Below are 18,855 nucleotides of genomic sequence, written 5' to 3' on the forward strand. Positions count from 1 at the left end.
CCAGCTCATAAAACTCCGTCACTAACTTTTGGCCTCTGTGGGCTGAGGGATCTGAGGACCTGCTGCTGGGACTGGAGATTCCGCCCCTGAGGTGTCCTCCTCCCAGAGTCTTGTCGTGCTGCACCACATGGCCAAGGCTGGGCTGGGCTCTGCACTCAGCTCTGCATCTGGCACAACCGATATTTCTGTGGGCCTTTCAGGTCACTGTGGGCTGGAAATCTCCTCCACTCTGTTGTTCTCCACTTCTGGTGCTCTAAAATTTGTTGAGAGTCCCTCCATACAGGTATTTTATGGGCTGTGGGGGGAGACTCTTTGTAAGTGTGTCTTTCTAGTCCGCCATCTTCTGTGTGTGGTTCTAATGAAAGAAAAATGTGTGTGAATTCTTAAACTTTTTTGACTTTGGAGTAAGTATTGTTTGAGGGAAGAGAGCAAGGCTAGACTCTCTGGTACATTTGTGGCATGTGGTTTATTGATTCAAATTCAACAAATATTCATTAAGTACCTACTGTGTGCAAAATGCTATTAGCATTGTCTTCATTGGTATCTTTTAGAGGGATAAAGAATAAGATTGGTTGATGGAGGAGGAGATGTTGAACTACTCCACATGAAGAGGAGGCAAGGGATAGGATGCATGTGACTCTCAGCATGCTCCATATTTTAGCTCCTCACTCATGCCCCAGAGGGAGCCTGACTTCCCAAGATCAGCCTTGCATGTTTTTACTTTAAGTGTGGACTTGAGTGCCAAGAGACTGATCCTGAGCCCATCTAATGGGGGGGCTTACTGGGAGTTAGAAAATGAGGCTCAGGGTGCAGAGATGCAGGGTGCAGCTTCTTGAATCAAGGGACCCACAGTGCTCCACAAATGGTCCTCATCTTATAGGCATGCCTCCTTTCCCCTTCTGACATCAGGAAGCTATGTCTGGAACTCCATTTTTGAATATGGAATGGAAGAGAGTTTCTTAGAATCTAAGAATGGTTAGGATTAGAATTCCCAAGTTAGGGGAGATCTTTCTAGCCTAGTTCATGTTACAGATGAGGGAAACTGAGGACCAGAGAAAGGAAATGATGCCTCAGTTTCTTCATCTATTAAATGGGGATAATAATCTCTACCTTAGTCTATCAAGGTCACACATCTATATCTCCTAAATGTGGGTATTACTCAAGGCTCTTCTGGACCCTCTTTTCTTCTTCTCCTCCTTTTCCTCCTTTTTCTCCTTCTCCTCCTCCTCCTCCTCCTTCTTTTTCTCCTCCTCCTCCTCCTCCTCTTTCTTCTGCTTCTCTTTCTTCTTCTCCTCGTCCTCCTCCTTCTCTCTGTTTCTGTCTCTCCCCTTCTTAACTCCAGTGGGATCAATGATCATTTCTCCACATATGCCTCCTAATTCCATGTATGAAGACCTAGTCTCTCCCCTGAGCTCCAGTCCTAAACCCTCAGTTGCCTTTTGGCCACCTTGTACTGAATACCCTGATTCAAAACTCCAACTGCCCCAAACAGATCTCATTAACTGTCTCTCCCTTCTCCCCTACAAACCAGTCCTCTCCCAAACTCCCCTATTTCTGTTAAGGGTGTTACTAGCTTTCTAGTTATGTGGTATAAAGCCTCAAACTCCTGTCATCTTTCTCTCTTCACTTTCCCTCACTTCAAAGTGTATCCATTCATTCCTCATTGTCATTTTGTCACTGTTCCTTGTTCATATCTGTCCCCTTCTCTCTTTTTTTTCCAGAACCACTATCCTAGACCCTCATCATCTCATAGTCTAGACTACTGCAGTAACCTCTTATCTCACCTCTATCTACATTGTCAGCCACTCTAATCCATCCTCCATACCTCTACCAAAAGACCATTCTAAAATCTATATCTGTCCCTCCCTGGCTCAGTAATAATCATTATCATTTATATCATGCTTTAAAATTTACAAAGTACTGTCACATCTGATCCTCACACCTACCTTGGGAGAAGAGTGCTATTATTATCTCCATTTTACAGATGAGGAAACTGAGGCTGAGAGAACTTAAGTGACTTGCCAAGGGTTATAGAGCTAGTGTTTGAGGCAGGATTTGAATTCAGGGCTTCCAGGCTTCCAGTTCAGCACATTCACTACAGAGCCTAGCTGCTTTCAGCAAATTCCAGTGTTTTCCTATTACCTCTGTGATCAAGTGCAAACTCTTCTGTGCTTGGCATTTCACAGCTTGACTCCAGTCCATCTTTCCAGGTATTCTTCCTTTTTTTTGCATTTTATGGTGTGGCTAAATTGGCTCTTTGGCATCTTCCCACAGACGACATTCCATCTCACATGTCCGTGCCTTTTTTGTAGGCTGTTCCTCATGCGTGGAATGAGCTCATTTTTAATCTTTGCCTAGAATCCCCAGCTTCCTTCAAAGCTCAGTTCAAGTACCTTATCTTCTAGAGTCCTTTCCTGATTCTGCCATCAGCTAGTGACACCCTACTAGCCCAGTCAAAAGAAATTATCTAGTATTTCCTGTGCATCTATTTTATATAGATTTATGTTGTAGTCCCTCTGGGGCTGCTCCTCCTAACTTGTTATTGAAAGGTTGTAGATCAGGTCCCTTAGTGGAGGGTGTTTACTACCTTGAGTTCTAGAATACTCTATGGTTTTGTATTCCTACAACTTCAGCTTACCAGTCCCTGTTGTTGTTCAGTTTGTGATCTCATTGAGGAGTTTTCTTGGCAAAGATAGTGGAATGGTTTGCCATTTCCTTCTCCAGCTCATTTGACAAATGGGGAAACAGAATTAAGTGACTTGCCCAGGGTCACACAGCTAGTAAGTGTCTGATGCCAGATTTGAACTCATGAAGAAGAGTCTAGCTGCTTCTAAGCTCAATGCTTTAATCCACTGAGGCACCTAGCTGCCCCTACCAGTGTGTTTCCCTTGATAGTCAGTCAGTATAAACAATTAGGGGCAACTAGGTGGGGCAGTGGATAGAATGCTAGACCTGGAGTCAGGAATACTCCTTTTCTTGAGTTGAAATCTGGCCTCAAACACTTACTAACCGTGTGACCCTGGACAAGTCACTTCACCCTGTTTGCTTCAGTTTCCTCATCTGTAAAATGAGCTGGAATAGGAAATAGCAAATCACTCCGGTATCTCTGACAAGAAAACCCCAAATGGTCTTACAAAGTGTAGGACATAACTGAAATACAACGCAACGATAAAGAGTTTTCACATCATAATTTCACAGCATTTAGTTTCAATTGTTTCGTTTTTCTTTTTGCTTACATTGCTACAACCATTGTGTATATTGTTTTTCTGGTTTTTGTTTACTTTACTTTGTACTAGTTCGTATGTTTTCCCATGCTTTTCTGTATTCGTCATATTCATTGTTTCTTATAGCACAGTAATACTACATTACATTCATGTATGTTTTCATTACATTCACATCTTGTTTAGACATTCACAGATCAATGGGCATCTGCTTTTGTTTCCAGTTCTTTGCCGTTACAAAAGGGCTGCTATAAATATTTTGGTATAAATGGGAGCTTTGTCTAAAATCATTGACCTCTCCGAGATCTACGCCTTGTGATGGGATCTCTGAGTTAAAGGATATGAACATTTTAGTGCTTTATTCCCATAATCTCAAGTTGTTTTTAGAATGGTTCGACCAAGTCATATCACCACTGTTTTTCCACAGAACCTGTAACATTTACTGTTCCCATCATTTGCCATCTTTGCCAATTTAACCACTAGAAACATAGTCAATCTTTTGTCAACCAATAGCAAATTATTCTTCGATTCTCTAGTTCCATCAGGGGAAAATTCTTACTTTCGTGGGTGCGGGGGAAGGGTAGCTAGAAGGTGCAGTAGATAAAACACTGAGCTTGGAATCAGGAAGACTCATGTTTATGAGTTCAAATCTCACCTCAGAAACTTACTAGCTTTATGATCCTGATCAGTTAAGGGACTGGGAAAGTCAGTTAACCTTGTTTGCCTCAGTTTCCTCATCTGTAAAATGAGCTAGAGAAGAAAGTGACAAGCTGATTTGCCAAGAAAACCCTAAATGGGGTCCCAAAGAGTCAGACATGACTGAGCAACAAAAAAGGAAAGAAAAGGGCAAAGTCACATCTTTGTTTAACACATTAACATTTCTCCTACCTGCCCCTTACCTTTTTGTGATTACATTAATTTGGTTGGAGTGGGAATGGTAACGACAGGGAATTAATAGGACAGGAGTATTGTGATCAACAACCCTCTCATCTGCATACATGTTATACCTCCCTATAACAGAGGTTCTTAATCTTCATTAGGTTTTGGATCCCTCAGGCTGTTTGGTAAAGTCTCTTCTCAAAACAGCGTTTTTAAGTGATTAAAGAAAATAGTTAATTTTAGTTAGAGGTTAGTGAAAATAGAAATGTGCTTCCCCACTCCACCCCCATTTCCCAGGTTAAGAACCCTTGACCTAGAGAAAGTAAGTTCCCTGAGGGCAAGGGCTGTTTCCTTTCTGCCTTTGTATCCCTAGTGGCGGTGTGATTTTGGGCAAATAACTTAACCTTTCAGTTCAGGATTCCAGTCTCTAAGACCACACTTGGCAGAGAAGGCATTGGTAGAGGGAATTTCCAGTCCTTATTCCTATCCTTATCCGTATTCCTAATGTCTAGTACACAGTAGCTGCTTAATCAATATTTATTGATTGATTGAATAGTCCGAATATCCTGACTCCCTGGGAAGGTCTATTTTCACCACGTTGGGCTTCCTACCTCCTCGCTTCACTCCCGAATGGGATCATTCCCGTTGTCTCTTATGGGGCAGGGAGGAGTGGGGGGTGGGGGGGAGCAAAGGGGAGTGGGAGGCCCCAGTTCATGAAGGCACTGCAGTGCAGAAGAGCCAGTCATTGATTGCTCCAGAAAGCCGAGGAACAGCAGATTATAGGTCTTTAAGATGCATGCTGTGAATTTCAAAATCAGGAAATCGGGAGCCCAGAGGATGCGTGAGCGCGTGTGTCCCTGGTCCCAGCTTTTTAACCCCAGGCTGGCATCCAAAAAGGAAAAGCTGAAACTGCGCTCGCTAGGGTGTGAAATTTCCTCGCTGTCTCCTGGGGTGGGGAACGAGAGATGAGAAATTGCAACGTAGCCCCCCCACCCCTCCCACCCCTTCCTAGCCCCCAACCCCCGTGCGTAATTAACGGCTCTTGAGTCTCTCTGGTATTTTGTCGTTCAAAGAGACACAAGGGGCTGGTAGCACTGCCTGCCCGTCTCCCAGCTGAGCCGACACTTCTCTGCCTTTCCAGGAGAGAGTGAGGGTGGAAAGGAGAGGAGAGGTTGGGGGAGGAGGAAGGGCGCGGGGAGCAGGCGCCAACAGAGATGCAGACAGATCTGTCACTTGCCACCAGTAAGAAAATGGTGTGAATTTACTCTCTCCATTGTGATCTTCCCTGGAAAGTCATAGTGACTGCTCCACTTTCCTGGCTTGTCTGATAATCAGCTCTCATAGCATTATAGAAATTTAGTTATCTTAGCATTACAGAAATTTGAGCTGAAACAGCCCCGGAGGACCCCCAGCCCTACCCACGTCTCCAGTGCAGACATCCCTCCTGGGCATCCTTGACCAGTGAATACCTAGTATTTCCTGGCGCATCTCCAGTGACAGAGAGCTCATAACCTCAGGGGGCAGAGTGTTCAGTTGCTGTACAATGTTAGTTAGAACGATCTTCATTATATGGAGCTATTTCTAAATTCTACATATGCCAAGTATACTGCTCTCTGGGGTCAGGCAGGACAAGGCTAGCCTCATTTCTACCTGGTAACCATTTAAAATACTTAAGGAGATAGTGGTGGTTCAGAAGAAAGAGGTCTGAACTTAGAGTCAGAAGACAGGGGTTCAAATCCTAGCTTTACCATTCACTCAACCTTGGGTAAATCACTGCATCTCTAGAGGCCTCATTTTCCCCATCTGTAAAAAGACAGAGTCAGGCTACATAGGCCTCTGAAGTCCCTTACAGCTCATAGATCCTATGGCCTGAGTTCAAAGTCATCTTTTGCCACTAATATGACCTTGGGCAAATTAGAACCTCTCTGGTCCTCATTTTCCCCATCTGTAAAGAGAAAGGGCTATCCTATATCATAGAAACATGGATTTAGAGCAGAAAGGGATCTTGGAGGCCAGTTAGTCTAATCCTTTTATTTTATAGATGAGGAAATGTAGGCCCCAAGAAAGTGAAGGGATTTGTCCAAGTGGAAAAAGTGGTGTTGTAACTGAAGTCTTCCGGCTACAAATAACAGCATACTTTCCATTGTACCTTGATGCATCCTCATCAGAAGATATGGGTGTATGTTGGGGAGAAGGGGTTCATGGAAAAATATGCACTGGTGGGGTAAGGGAGCCAGACTCTCAATAAGGGTAAGGGGTGGGGATGGTGAGAATTCAGTGGAAAGGACTCTGGGCAGAGTTAGTCAACTCAGTTTTAACTCTGACACTATTCAGCTGTGTGATCATAGGCAAGTTCCTTCTCATCTCTGTGCCTCAGTTTCCTCACCTGTAAAGGAAGTGTGCTAGACTAGATGCTCTCTAAGGAACCTTCTAGCTCTTGCCATTCTATGGTTCTATGAACTCAAAGATCATCCTTAGTTAGTCAGTAAATGTTTACTAAACTCTGACTGTATGCCAGACACAAAGTCACATAGATATTTAGAGGGGAGCACTGATTTACAGCTGAAAGAGACCTTCAGAGTCATCTAATCCAACTCCATTTTAGGAGAGGAGGGTTGGGAACTGAGATGCAGAGAGGGGAAGAAATTGGCCCAAGATCACAGGTTAATAAGTGGCCGAGTCAGGACTTAAACCCAGGTTCTTTAATTTCAAATCCAGCACTTCAAAACCACAGAAAATACATGCTTATCTATATATTTATATGGAAGTGTGTATTTTCTATCTGTACACATATAACATAAGCATTTAATACTTCTTTATTTTATACATGCACGTAAAATACACATGTATTTTATATGCATATATACATATACATATACACACCTATAGACCCCATTCATATATACACATATACACATACATATCCATAGAACCCATATACATTCACACACACATGCGCATACCCATACCCATAGATCCTATACACATTCATATTTAATTTGTATATAAAATATATATGTACACACACATATACTCACAAATCCTATATATATTCATATACATACACATACATATATATGTATATACAGACACGCATGTATACACTATGGACCCATTCATATTAATGTATATTTGTATATATATATATATACATACACGCACATATCTATATCTATCTGTGCGCATTCATATATACACACAGACAGACACATAGAACCATCGAACCACACACCAAGCCCTCAGTTAATGCAACGTGACAATGCTGCAGGTCTTTGGATAAGTTGCTTTTTCTTTTCTCCATTTCTTTGTCTTCCCTGAAAGGTGCCAATGATTAGCACCTTCTAGGTCACCATGTTTGGAGCTCAGAGGGAATACAAGACTCAGATGCTTCCAGCTGTCTCTGATCAAGAAGATCGTAGGGAGCCTGAAAATACATTTCCTGCTATCATCTCTCCAACCCAGAATGACTTCCATGATTATGGCGGGGGGGCAGGGGGAGAGAAGAGGAGGAAAGGGGAGAGAGATAACAGTACCAGCCAAACCTAGGATGGAATGTTAATGCCTTAAATTTTCATAGTAGATGAAAAAAAGAAGAGGATAGAGGGTGGAGAACTGAGAGTGGAGGGTGGGAGATAGAGGAGGGGTATATAGGGGAAGATGGAAGGGAAGGGATGGAAGGTGGAGGATAAAGGATGGAGGGTATAGGTAGAAGCAGGAAGGTAAAGATTGAAGCATGGAGGGTAGAGAGTGGAGAATGATGGATACAGGGTGTAGGGTGCTTGCTGAGTGGAGGGCAGAGAGTAGATAATGGAGGATGGAGAGCAGAGAATGAAGTATCTAGGACAGAGAGTGGAAAATTGGGAGTTCAAGAGTGAAATGTTGAATAGAGGGTAGAAGGCTGAGAACAAAGGATGGAGGATGGAAGGTAGATGGTGGAGGGTGGAGGGGAGAGGATGGAAGGTACAGGGTTCAGGGTAGACATATACCCCTTGCAGTCCTCACTCAGGACTGAGAGATTGCTGTCAAGGAGCTTGCCTGAGATACAAATCTAATCTCTCTGCAAGCACTGGGCTTTATTCCTAATGAAAACTCCCCCTTTCCCCTTTTCACGGAGCCCCCAGAAACCTCTCCAAGACTCTTCATGGCCTAAGCAGCCTCACTAGGGACAGGCTGAGTGTTTCTCAGCCCGTGCTGATCTCCAGGAGATATGCAGCTGCTCGTGCTTGCATAGGAACACTGATGCTCATGTGTGAGGGCCTCATCGCTCACCCCCCATCCAGCCTGTCTCTCTGTCTTGCTCTGGATAGATATATAATAAAATCTCTCTGCCCGCAACTCATTTGCTAGGAGACAGCATGGTCTTCTGAATTTTTTATGGTTCCACTTAGCTTGGAAGGAATCCAGAGGTCAAACCTGGAACAGCCGCGCCAGTCACCTTGCCAGTCAGCGAGGAGCACAGGCCCTCATCCCTCCGAATCTCTGCTCACCTACAGGGCACTAAATTACTGCTATTATACTGCAATCCGCCGCACGATATTACTTTGATACACTACCTGCTTTTGTCAGGCTGCAAGCAACCCAAGAGGCATGCATTATTTACCAGTTTGGGTATGATGCTGCTGCCTCTGCCCTTGCTTCCTGCTGGCGATACCGCTGAGCTAGAATCAGGACCTACTCGAAGTGGGGAGGGGATGGGGAAAACTGCTCACGTCTAGTTGGAAAGGCAGCTCAGTCTGGCCATGGCTCAGTGTCCATCTGTGCCGTTGTTGGCAGAACCCAGGGACCATTGTTCTGAAGACTGAAAGGGACCTTAGAGACCATCCAGTTCAATGCCCTTGTGTTACAGAGAGGGAGACTGGAACTTAGGGAGGGGAAACAATTAAAATTTAAAAAATCAATCACAAATATTTCTAAAGCACTTCTTATGTGCCCAGACACTAAGTACTATGCACACTGCAGGAGCAATTCCTGCTTTGGAAAAGCTTGCATTCACCTGAAGGTAGGAGGGACCGGTGGCGGTGGTGAAGGGGGTAGTATGCCCAAGGTCGCACAACAAATTATTGGCAGAATCTGGATGTAATTACTTTTTTTTTTTAATTTGGTGACCTTTTCACTACACAAGTTTTGTGTGTGTGTGTGTGTGTGTGTGTGTGTGTGAGTCTGTTAGCAAGTTTTCCTTATGTGCCTACTATGTATGTGCTAGGGATACAAAATCCAAAAATGAAACAATCCCGGCCCTCAAGAATTCATTCTATGGGGAAGATACTATGTATTCATGTAAGTATACAGAGGATTCACAAAATCCATACAAATCTATAATGTAACTGGGGAAGTGGAAGGCACTAGCAGCTGGTGGGGTGGAGGAAAGGTTTCATTTTGTAGCAATTTGAATTTGGGGGCAACTAGGAGGCACAGTGGATAGAGTGCCAAGCCTGGGGTCTTAGACACTTACTAGCCTCAGGCACTTACTAGTTGTGTGACTCTGGGTAAGTCACTTCACCTTATTTGCCTCAGTTTCCTCATCTGTAAAACGAGCTGAAAAAGGAAACCGCTCCATTGTCTTTGTCAAGAGAACCCTAAAAGGGGTCATGAAGAATTGGACAATAATGAAATGACTGAACAACAACAAAATTTGAAGTAGGAATGGAAGCTAGCTAGGATCCTGAGAGGGGGATATCAGGAGGGAGTGCCTGTGTATGGAGGAAGGCCTACCCTGATGTTTGTTGGAGGAAGGGGGACTGGGGCTGGAGATCCTCTTTCTGGGCCACTGCTTCTTTCCATCTTGTATAAAGGAGGGAGGAGGCAATGCCAGCTGGTGCCTGGGTGAAGGCCTGCCTTTCCCTCTGAATGACCTCTGCTCTTCAGGGCTGTTTAGACAGCTAAGGGGAGGTTCATTTTTGACATTTAACCAAGAAGATGTTTGCTTTTGGTGGTTTATCAGGGTCCTGGTTTCCTACCAACTCTTTCCCCAAGTAAAGTAGAGGTGATGCCCAAGGATAGTGCCCCACCCCCAACTATTCTCAGTGCAATCTTTATCTGGAGATAGGTAAGAGGGTCAAAACCCTCCCTCTTCTTTCTTTGTCCTGTTCCAAACATTCTTTCCCTTAGCATACTTGCTTATATTTCTCCCTTGACTGCTATTGTAGATTATAAATTTTTTGAGATCAGAGAGACTCTATACGATTTTAAAAATCTTTTATTTCCTGTAGATGGGCAGCAAGTCATAGGTAGCTAATGATTTGGCTTTGAGTCAGGAAGATCTGCGTCCTAGCTCTTCCTGTCATCTATTTGGCCTTTGTGACTTTGTGCAAATGCCTTTCCCCCGCAAGGTTATCATGCATCTGTTTCACATATCCAACCCAATTTGATAAACATTTATTAAGGACCTACTATGTGCGAAGCGCTGTGCAGTTAATAAAAAGAAAGACAATCCCTACCTTCATGGAGCTTACAATCTAAAAAGCAAGATAAATCACAAAAGGAAGAAAGAAAGGTGGGGGAGGGATAGTGGGGGTACCCAGTGCAGGGGCATCTTGTTCTGTGGAGTTGAAACTGGCAGAGCACCAGATGCAGAATGGAGTAAATTGAGAGTTCAGTTTCTGACCTCTGTAAAGGAAGGCACTGGGAAGAATTTGGTAATCCAGCTTCCAGTCAGAGGGGTGAGAAGGCTGATAGAGGTGGTGGCAATCAAAGCTGGAGTTCGTAGTATGGTGGTGGTGGTGGTAGTGGTGGGGTTAGAAATGATGAGATTAACCTGGGAGGGGCAGCTTGTTTTTTGGAGTTGCAGGCAGAGCAGCAGAGGCATAAGGAGTGAGACCTGTAGGTTTATATGCATGGACCTATGTCTTTCTAGGAGTCTTCAGTGTCTGACCTGCACATCCTGCACATCATGGCATCACATCCCTAATGTTATGGTCCTCTTGGAGAACAAAGGACAAACAGCCTCTGTGAGTATAGGAGCTGCCCCACTGGGGACCCAACGGGAACTGGCCAGCTGGGCAATGTAGCGCTCTCTCTCACTTCCTTCCTTCCTTCCTCTCTCTCCCTCCCTTCCTTCCCCCCTTCCCTCCTTCCCTCCCTCCCTCCCTCCTTCCCTCCTTCCCTCCTTCCCTCCTTCTCCCTCCTTCCCTCCCTCCCTCCCTCCTTCCTTCCTTCCCCCTTCCCTCCTTCCCTCCCTCCCTCCTTCCTTCCTTCCTTCCTTCCTCCCTCCCTTCCTTCCTTCCTCCCTCCCTTCCTTCCTTCCTTCCTTCCTTCCTTCCTTCCTTCCTTCCTTCCTTCCTTCCTTCCTTCCTTCCTTCCTTCCTTCCTTCCTTCCTTCCTTCCTCCCTCCCTTCCTTCCTTCCCTCCTTCCTTCCTTCCTTCCTTCCTTCCTTCCTTCCTTCCTTCCTTCCTTCCTTCCTTCCTCCCTTCCTTCCTTCCTTCCTTCCTCCCTCCCTCCCTCCCTCCCTCCCTCCCTCCCTTCCTTCCTTCCTTCCTTCCTTCCTTCCTTCCTTCCTTCCTTCCTTCCTTCCTTCCTTCCTTTCCTCTATCTAAATAGAATATCATACTCTTACCTGAAGGTGCTCTGCCCAAAGGAATGTAAATTTTGATGCTGAAACCGTTATTTTCTTTAGGACTATTGCTTAAACTCAGATCACTCTATTTCTCTTTGCTTGGCCAACAGTAGGTCCCAGCCCAAGTCTTACTTGGGCATTATTTAGGCTATGATGACTCAGAACGATTGTAAATAGTAGTTGTTTTTGTAGAAACCCTGAGGGTCTTTTCCTCCCAGATTTTTTTTTAACTAAGTAAAGAGGCCATTCTCTGCCTCATTTCTCACCTTAGCCTTAATCTCTGAAAGAGTGTTGCTCCAGTCAAACTGAGACCTGTTAAAGACTTTACCTTAAAAAGACCAAGGTTTCCTATTGCATGGGGATGGGGGTGGGGCAGCATCTCCAGTCATCCTGATCTATATCTTGTCACTGGACCCAGATGGCTCCAGAGGAGAAAGTGAGGCTGGGACTTTGCACAGGCCTCCCTCACTTAAATCCAATTCACTAGCATGTCATAGCATCACCTCCCTGATGTCATGGTCCTCTTTAAGAATGAACAAGCAACAATGTCTTACCAAGCTCTAAAACTCCATGTTACCTGCTTCAGCCACCTTCTTGGTCATTGGAACAAATTCTTCTCATTTGCCCATTTCCACCGGGGGAAGTGTGGCTGGCTGTGGCTGCTGTGCATGCTACAGCGTCTTGGAGCCACAGGTGAGAGCATTGGGTGAAAGTGGACCCCAAAGGTGGATGAGCAATCCTGAAAAGGGCTGAGCAGGGATAACACCAGAGGTCCTCCCCCAAAACTCCATCATCCACTGCCTTCTGGGCCCATGGCCAGTCATCTTCACTTCTGTCTTGCTGCTGGACTTCAGTGACTATGGAAGAAAAAGTGAGGGTGTTGACTTTGTGCATCTCACAATCCAGCTCACTCATAAGTCAAGACATCACCCCATGATGGCATTGGTCCCATTCCAAGAAGATGAACAGTAACAACTATGTCTTCCCCTTTAGATTTTAGGCTCCTTGGGGGCAGGTACTATCTTGATTTGTTTTTGGTCCTGTGTTCTCAGTGCCTAGTACGGTAATAAGCATTTAATAAATGTTTCTTGAATTATTGATGAATTTTACCTCTCAGTGACCCTGAGTAGGTGTCAAAGTGGCAAAACAGTATTCCTCCCTGAGAGGTCCCTACACCAAGGAAATCACAAGTCTAGTAAAAAACAGTGGTCTTATTACTATGTGCTGGTAGGAACTTCATAACTTTTCATAGGATCATATCTTCAGGATTTAGAGGTCATCTGGTCAAACTCATAGGCGAATTGTAAACAGAAAATGGTCTGTGTTTTAGGGGACAGTGGTTATGGATTGCTTCCTTTTCTTTCCCCTCCTTATTGAGGTTTAGAGCCTAGGTTACCTCTATGTGGTCTGGGGCCAGGGTGCTTCCTCCCCACCCCCTTGACTGAGGAGTGAGGGAGGAGGGTGAAGGATGGAGGGGTTGGAGGATTTGTTAGCTGTTTTCCCCATTATTGCTTGGCATTGGGGAGCTAGATTGCAGGTTACCTTTTCTACTTTTATCCAAAGGCAGTCCTTAAAGGAAGATGGATTTCTGATTGAAACCCAGTCAATCACTGTTGAGATTTGTCTGACACAGCATGAGCACACTTCTAGGGAAATTGCTGAGGTGGAGTGGGGGCAGTGGGGAACGGGACGATGAACCTCCTTCCCTTTCCCACTAGGCAGGTCTCCGTCTCCAGTCTCTCCCCCAACCCTTTAAATACAGGGCAGGACTGAACTACCTGATTGAGGTCCTGGGGTAAGCTCATTGAGCCTTCCTCCCTCCTCCCCTGGGCAAGGTCAGTTGCTTTAACTGAGTGCAGGCTGGAGTGGGGGAGGGCGGGGGGAGGGGGGATCACAGACGTTTGAGCCTTTCAGCCAGAAGGGCCTCTGAGAACATTATAGGCAATCATAACAATAGCTGATATTTATATAGGATTTTACAGTTTGCAGATTGCTTTCCATACATTATCTCATTTGAGCCTCATAATGACCCTGTGAAGTGGGTACTATTACTATCTGAATCTTATGGATGAGAAAACCGGAGCTCAGAATGGGAAAATGACAAAGAGCTAGTCAGTATCTCAGGTGAAATTTGAACCCAGACCTACTTAACTCCAAGTCCAGGAGATGCTGGCAACCAAGTAATGAATTAGTCAGTTCAGGGGGAAAGGGGTTCTGCTCTCCTTACAAAGCAGAAGCCATACCCTTTCTGAGTAGATCATCCTGGGCAAGTCCTACCAATCATAAAGGGAAGAGTGTTGTGTTAGCTGGTTAAAGCAGGTGCAGAAGTAGCTGAATTAGAAAGGACCTTTAGAGACCATTAAAAACACCCCCTCCATTTTATAGCCAAGGAAAATGAGGGGAAAATTTCCCAGAGACGGGAGATGATTTGCACTAAATCACATAATTGCAGAGAACGAGACTTGAACTCAGGTCCTCTGGCTTCACATACAAAGCCCTTCCTATAATTGCAAATATCTTTCTGTGGCAGAGGGCAAGCAGTGCTGCCTCTGGGGTCAGCAGAGCAGGGGTCAAATTCCCTTCCTTTCTTTCCCATATTTATTAGCTGGTTTTCTTTGGGTAAGTAATTTACCTTTCTGTCTGGATCTTCTCTCCCTTGTCTGTAAAATTAGTATTTTGGAATAGATATCCTCCTGCTCTTGATCTATAATTCCATCAGGAACCAGAGACAGAGTCAGAAATACAGAATCTTGGGACAGGCAGAGCCCTTAGAGACAATCTAACCTGATCCATGGTATAGTGGATGGATCCAGAACTAGAAGGACAAAGCTTCAGTTTCTGCCTCTGACATTTACTAGTTGGGGGTCCTTGGACAAGTCATTTAACTTTTCTAAGACTTAGTTTCCTCATTTGTAAAGTGGTAGTGGTGGGGATGGACTTGATTACCTTGAGAGTTTCCTTTAGCTTTAAGTCTATTTTCCTTATTTTATGGAGGGAGAAATTGAGTCCCCCAAAAGGGTGATATTTCCTTGGTGCAGTAGAAGGAGCACTGACCTGGGAATGGGAAGATGGAGTTTCTAGCCCTGGCTTTGTCACATGACCTTGAGCAAGGATCTTTCCCTATCTCTTCTTCTTGTTCCAGAGGCTCCCGTCTACCTCTGACATTCCCCCTCAGATCTACAAGCATCCTGTGGTTCACACAGCTGGTTAGTAACTGAAGTGGTGGCTTGAATCCAAGTTTCCTGGCTCTTGGTCCAGCTGCCTTTCCCCAGTTAAACTTTTCCATCCTATCCTTTGGTGATGCACAAATTTTTGCTAGCAGGAGTCCCGTGCAAAGCAGTTGAGCCTGTGATCCATCTCAGCTGGATGGCTTTTGTGTGCTCTGGACTCCCTCCTCATGTCTGCTCAGCCTGTGAAGCAGCTCAACTCGTCAATGCTTGTTGATATATTATTCTATAAATGTATTCTTAAGAGTTCTTAAATTTCTTCTCAAGAGCTCCCCAAGTGCAGAGACTAGGGCCAATCCTACATGAAGGTGGTGTGGGCGGTGTGATGTGAGGAGCCCTGGGAAACAGCCTTGAACTCAAAAATATCTCTCAGTGGAGTCCTGAAATCATACCATTAGTGAACCTTTCCTTTGGATTAGCTGCTACCCTTTATTTTAAAATGCAGATACCCCCCGGGAGAGGAGAATAATGATAATTGCTAGCATGTATACAGTGCTTAAAAGTTTGCAAAGCGCTTTGCATGTATTATGTCTTTTGATTTTCACAAGCTTGGGAGGTGCCATTATTTTTCTTCACTTTATTGATGAGGAAACTGAGGCTGAGAGAAGTTAAATGACTTGCCCAGGGTCACACATCTAGCAGAGAAGGAGGGAGCAAGTATTTATTAATAGCTTATCATATGTTGTGCACTATTGGATGCTTTACAAATATCACCTCATTTGATCCTCAGAATAACCTTGGGAAGTAGTTGATTGTATTGTTCCCATTTTACAGTTGAAGAAACTGAGGCAGACAGTTATCAAATCCTGTTTTAAATTGTTCTGTAATTGTATATTGTAAATCTTTTATGTTTAGCATTTCTTTTGTGTGTAGGAAACAAGTAACTGTCCCATGCCTGATTCATATTGTACATTGAGTATCTTTTACTCCCCACTTTGGGGGAGTGCCATGTTTAACCTGTGCCATATTTAACAAGCAGTTTGGGATGTAAGACTAGACCTCAGAAGAGAGACTAGGGCTGGATAAATAGCTCTTTGAGTCAACGGTAACGGGATGAACAGTTGAACCCATGGGAGCAGATAAGATCATTAAGAATGAGAATGTAGAGAGAAAACCAGTAGACAACTACCCCCTGGGATACATTTTATGGTATATTTTGGATGGAGTGAATCTCAAAGCAGTAAAAGGTTGCTTAATGATGGTGGCTGGGGATTACCAGAAAGTAGCAGTAGGGAACAACTCTTGCTACTGGTTCAGTATGTCAAGTGAGGGGCATGATAAGGTTTACCTAGCACTGGAAAGAGTGGACGTCATCTTCTGGAAAGAGTAAGGCTGCTGCAAGCCCCAGAAGATGAAAGTAGTATAGGAAGAAAAGGTCTCAAATAAAAGGAAATTTGTTAGCAAAACAATGGTTTCTCAGGGGGCACAGTGGAATTAGAGAGATGATTCAGGTGGGAACTTGAGAAGATTATGGCTGAGGTGCATGAAAAAGAGAGGACTGAGAACGACAGCAGGGAAGGAGCAATAACTTTTGTTTAGGGAGCTGTAGGTTTTATATTACTGGGGTTAGGAGAGGAGGAAATGGGAATTTGCTGGCTATAGGATGGGGATATAGTACTTTGGGAATGGAAATGCCACCCACAAGGGTCCTGAGAATGGCAGCACCTATCATTAATTCTTTTTTAAGCACTAGGAAAGAAGGCAAATACGTATAAATATATCAGTGCCCTATTCATTCATGTGGTCCAGATAGCAAGAGGTCTGGTGTCTCCTGGGCTATGTCCAATCCAACAAATGTAGCTTTGTCCAGTTCCAGCCCAGTGATAATGTCAATCTGTGGGGTTATTGCTGAAGCTAGGGACAGGTGAAGGATCACTCCAGAGTAGTCTAGACCAAAGTAGATTCCAGGACAAGAGGCTAGGGGTCATGATGAGTTTAGGAGAGAGGCTAGGGAAATTGCTTAAGGTCCCAAAAGATAGTGTCCTGGCTCCCCTGATGAAAGCACATGAAAAGCTAACTCAGCCTCCTCTATTTTAACCTTGCTCTTGCTCCTTCAGTCTCCCTTGTTTTACAGATAAGGAAGCTGAGGCCCAGAGAAAGGGAGACCACTTTTCTCCAGTCACAAAAGTAGAGCCAGAATTTGAACTCAGATTCTTTAACTTCAAATTCAGCCTTTTTGGTTTTTGTGCCACAATGCCTCTGTTTGTGTATGAAAGACAGCACATTGTATAATATTATTCCAGAAATCACAGTCAGAATCACAAAAAATTATTGTTGGGAAGGATTATAGAGATAATCTAGTGCAATCCCCTCATTTTTCATATAAGGAAACTGAGGCCCAAAATGTAGAAGCATGCAAAATAATGTGGCTAAATAAATGTAGGAGCCAAGATTGAAACACAGGTTGTCTTTCTCTGAGTGGTGTTCTTTCCTTTACTGGCAGAGGATATAATTCTGTTAGCTTGCCTTGGGCCAATAGAGAAATCATCCTTTCTGTCTCTACATAGGCCAACCTAAAATGTTTCCAGGGGATCTCTGAGAAAACATAGGATGCTCAAAATGGAGGTCTGAACTCATTGTCACACTAGGACAAAGCAGCTATCTCAAAAAGATGTGGAAGAAATCCGGATGAACACAAAAATGTCTGCCCCCTCAAATGAAATCATGAGCACTTGAAAGTTATTGAAAATCAACCCTCACACCTGCATGTGTCCTTAAGGTATACCTCATGTTCTAGGGGTTCCTCATAAGGGATTCTGAGCTTAAATAGACTAAGGCTTTTTCCTGGGGGCCTTACCTGAAGAGAGAGCCAGATTTTTTCTCCCCATAGATTAAACCTCCAGGGATATCTCTAACTCCAAACTTATACAACAGCTCATTTCTAAAGTTTCCCTAAATGTGAGTAACAGGGTGCCCTCCCCCAAAGGTATGATGGACCTCCTCCATGTGCAGTGTGGATATCCTGTACAAATAGCCTTTATTTCACTCCAAAGAGTGATTAAACTGCCGATACCCTTTGACTCAACAACACCCCTACTAGATCTATTTCCAAAGATGATTAGGGAAAAAGGAAAAGGACCTATATGTTCTAAAATGCAGCTCTCTTGGTGGTGGCAAAGAACTGGAAATTGTCAAGATGCCCCTCAACTGTGGAATGACTGAACAAGTTGTGATATATGATTGTGATAGAATACTACTGTGCTATAAGAAATGATGAGCTCAGTGATCTTCGAAAAACATGGAAGGACTGGCACGAAATAATGAAAAGTGAAATGAGCAAAAAAAAGAGAACCTTGTAAATAGAAACAGCAATATTGTTTTAAGAATGACTTTGAGTAAATAAGTCATTTTCACTGTTATAAATACCCAAACTATGTATACACTCCCCCACACCCCCCCTCACCATCCCTGCACATATATAAAGGACATATGAAGAAAGACACTATCTACGTCCAGGAAAATAACTGATAAATAGAAGTAGGTATAGAATAATTTTACATATAAACATATCTATTTGTACCTAATGGTGGTCATCTGTAAGCCAGGGATAGGGGTGGGGGAGGGAAGAAAAAAAGGAAAAAAAGAAAACAAAAGAAATTTACATGATAGCCTTGTTGTATATTTAAAAGAAAGAGCAAGTTGTACAAAGTAGATTTGCAGTTTCATGTGCAGTCATATTTTTTATTACACTATTATGGAAATGCTTGTTTTATTCCGTAAATTAAAAATAAAACAAATTTTAAAGAAAATGCATAAAATGGAAAAAACTCAAAGGCATTTATGAATAAATCTAGAAAATACACACTATTAAAATAGCCATAATATTCATTATATGGTCTTCCCATCACTTTCTGTGGGACTGCAGAACAGATATTTTGCAGTCATCTCCAATGTGTGCCATCCCAGCAATTCATAGCAATTAGCATGAGGGATTGACAAGGTCCACATTTCTTGGCTGGCTAGGACATGGCTTTC

The sequence above is a fragment of the Notamacropus eugenii genome, chromosome 2 (genome assembly GCF_028372415.1).
Source record: "Notamacropus eugenii isolate mMacEug1 chromosome 2, mMacEug1.pri_v2, whole genome shotgun sequence".
NCBI lineage: Eukaryota > Metazoa > Chordata > Mammalia > Diprotodontia > Macropodidae > Notamacropus > Notamacropus eugenii.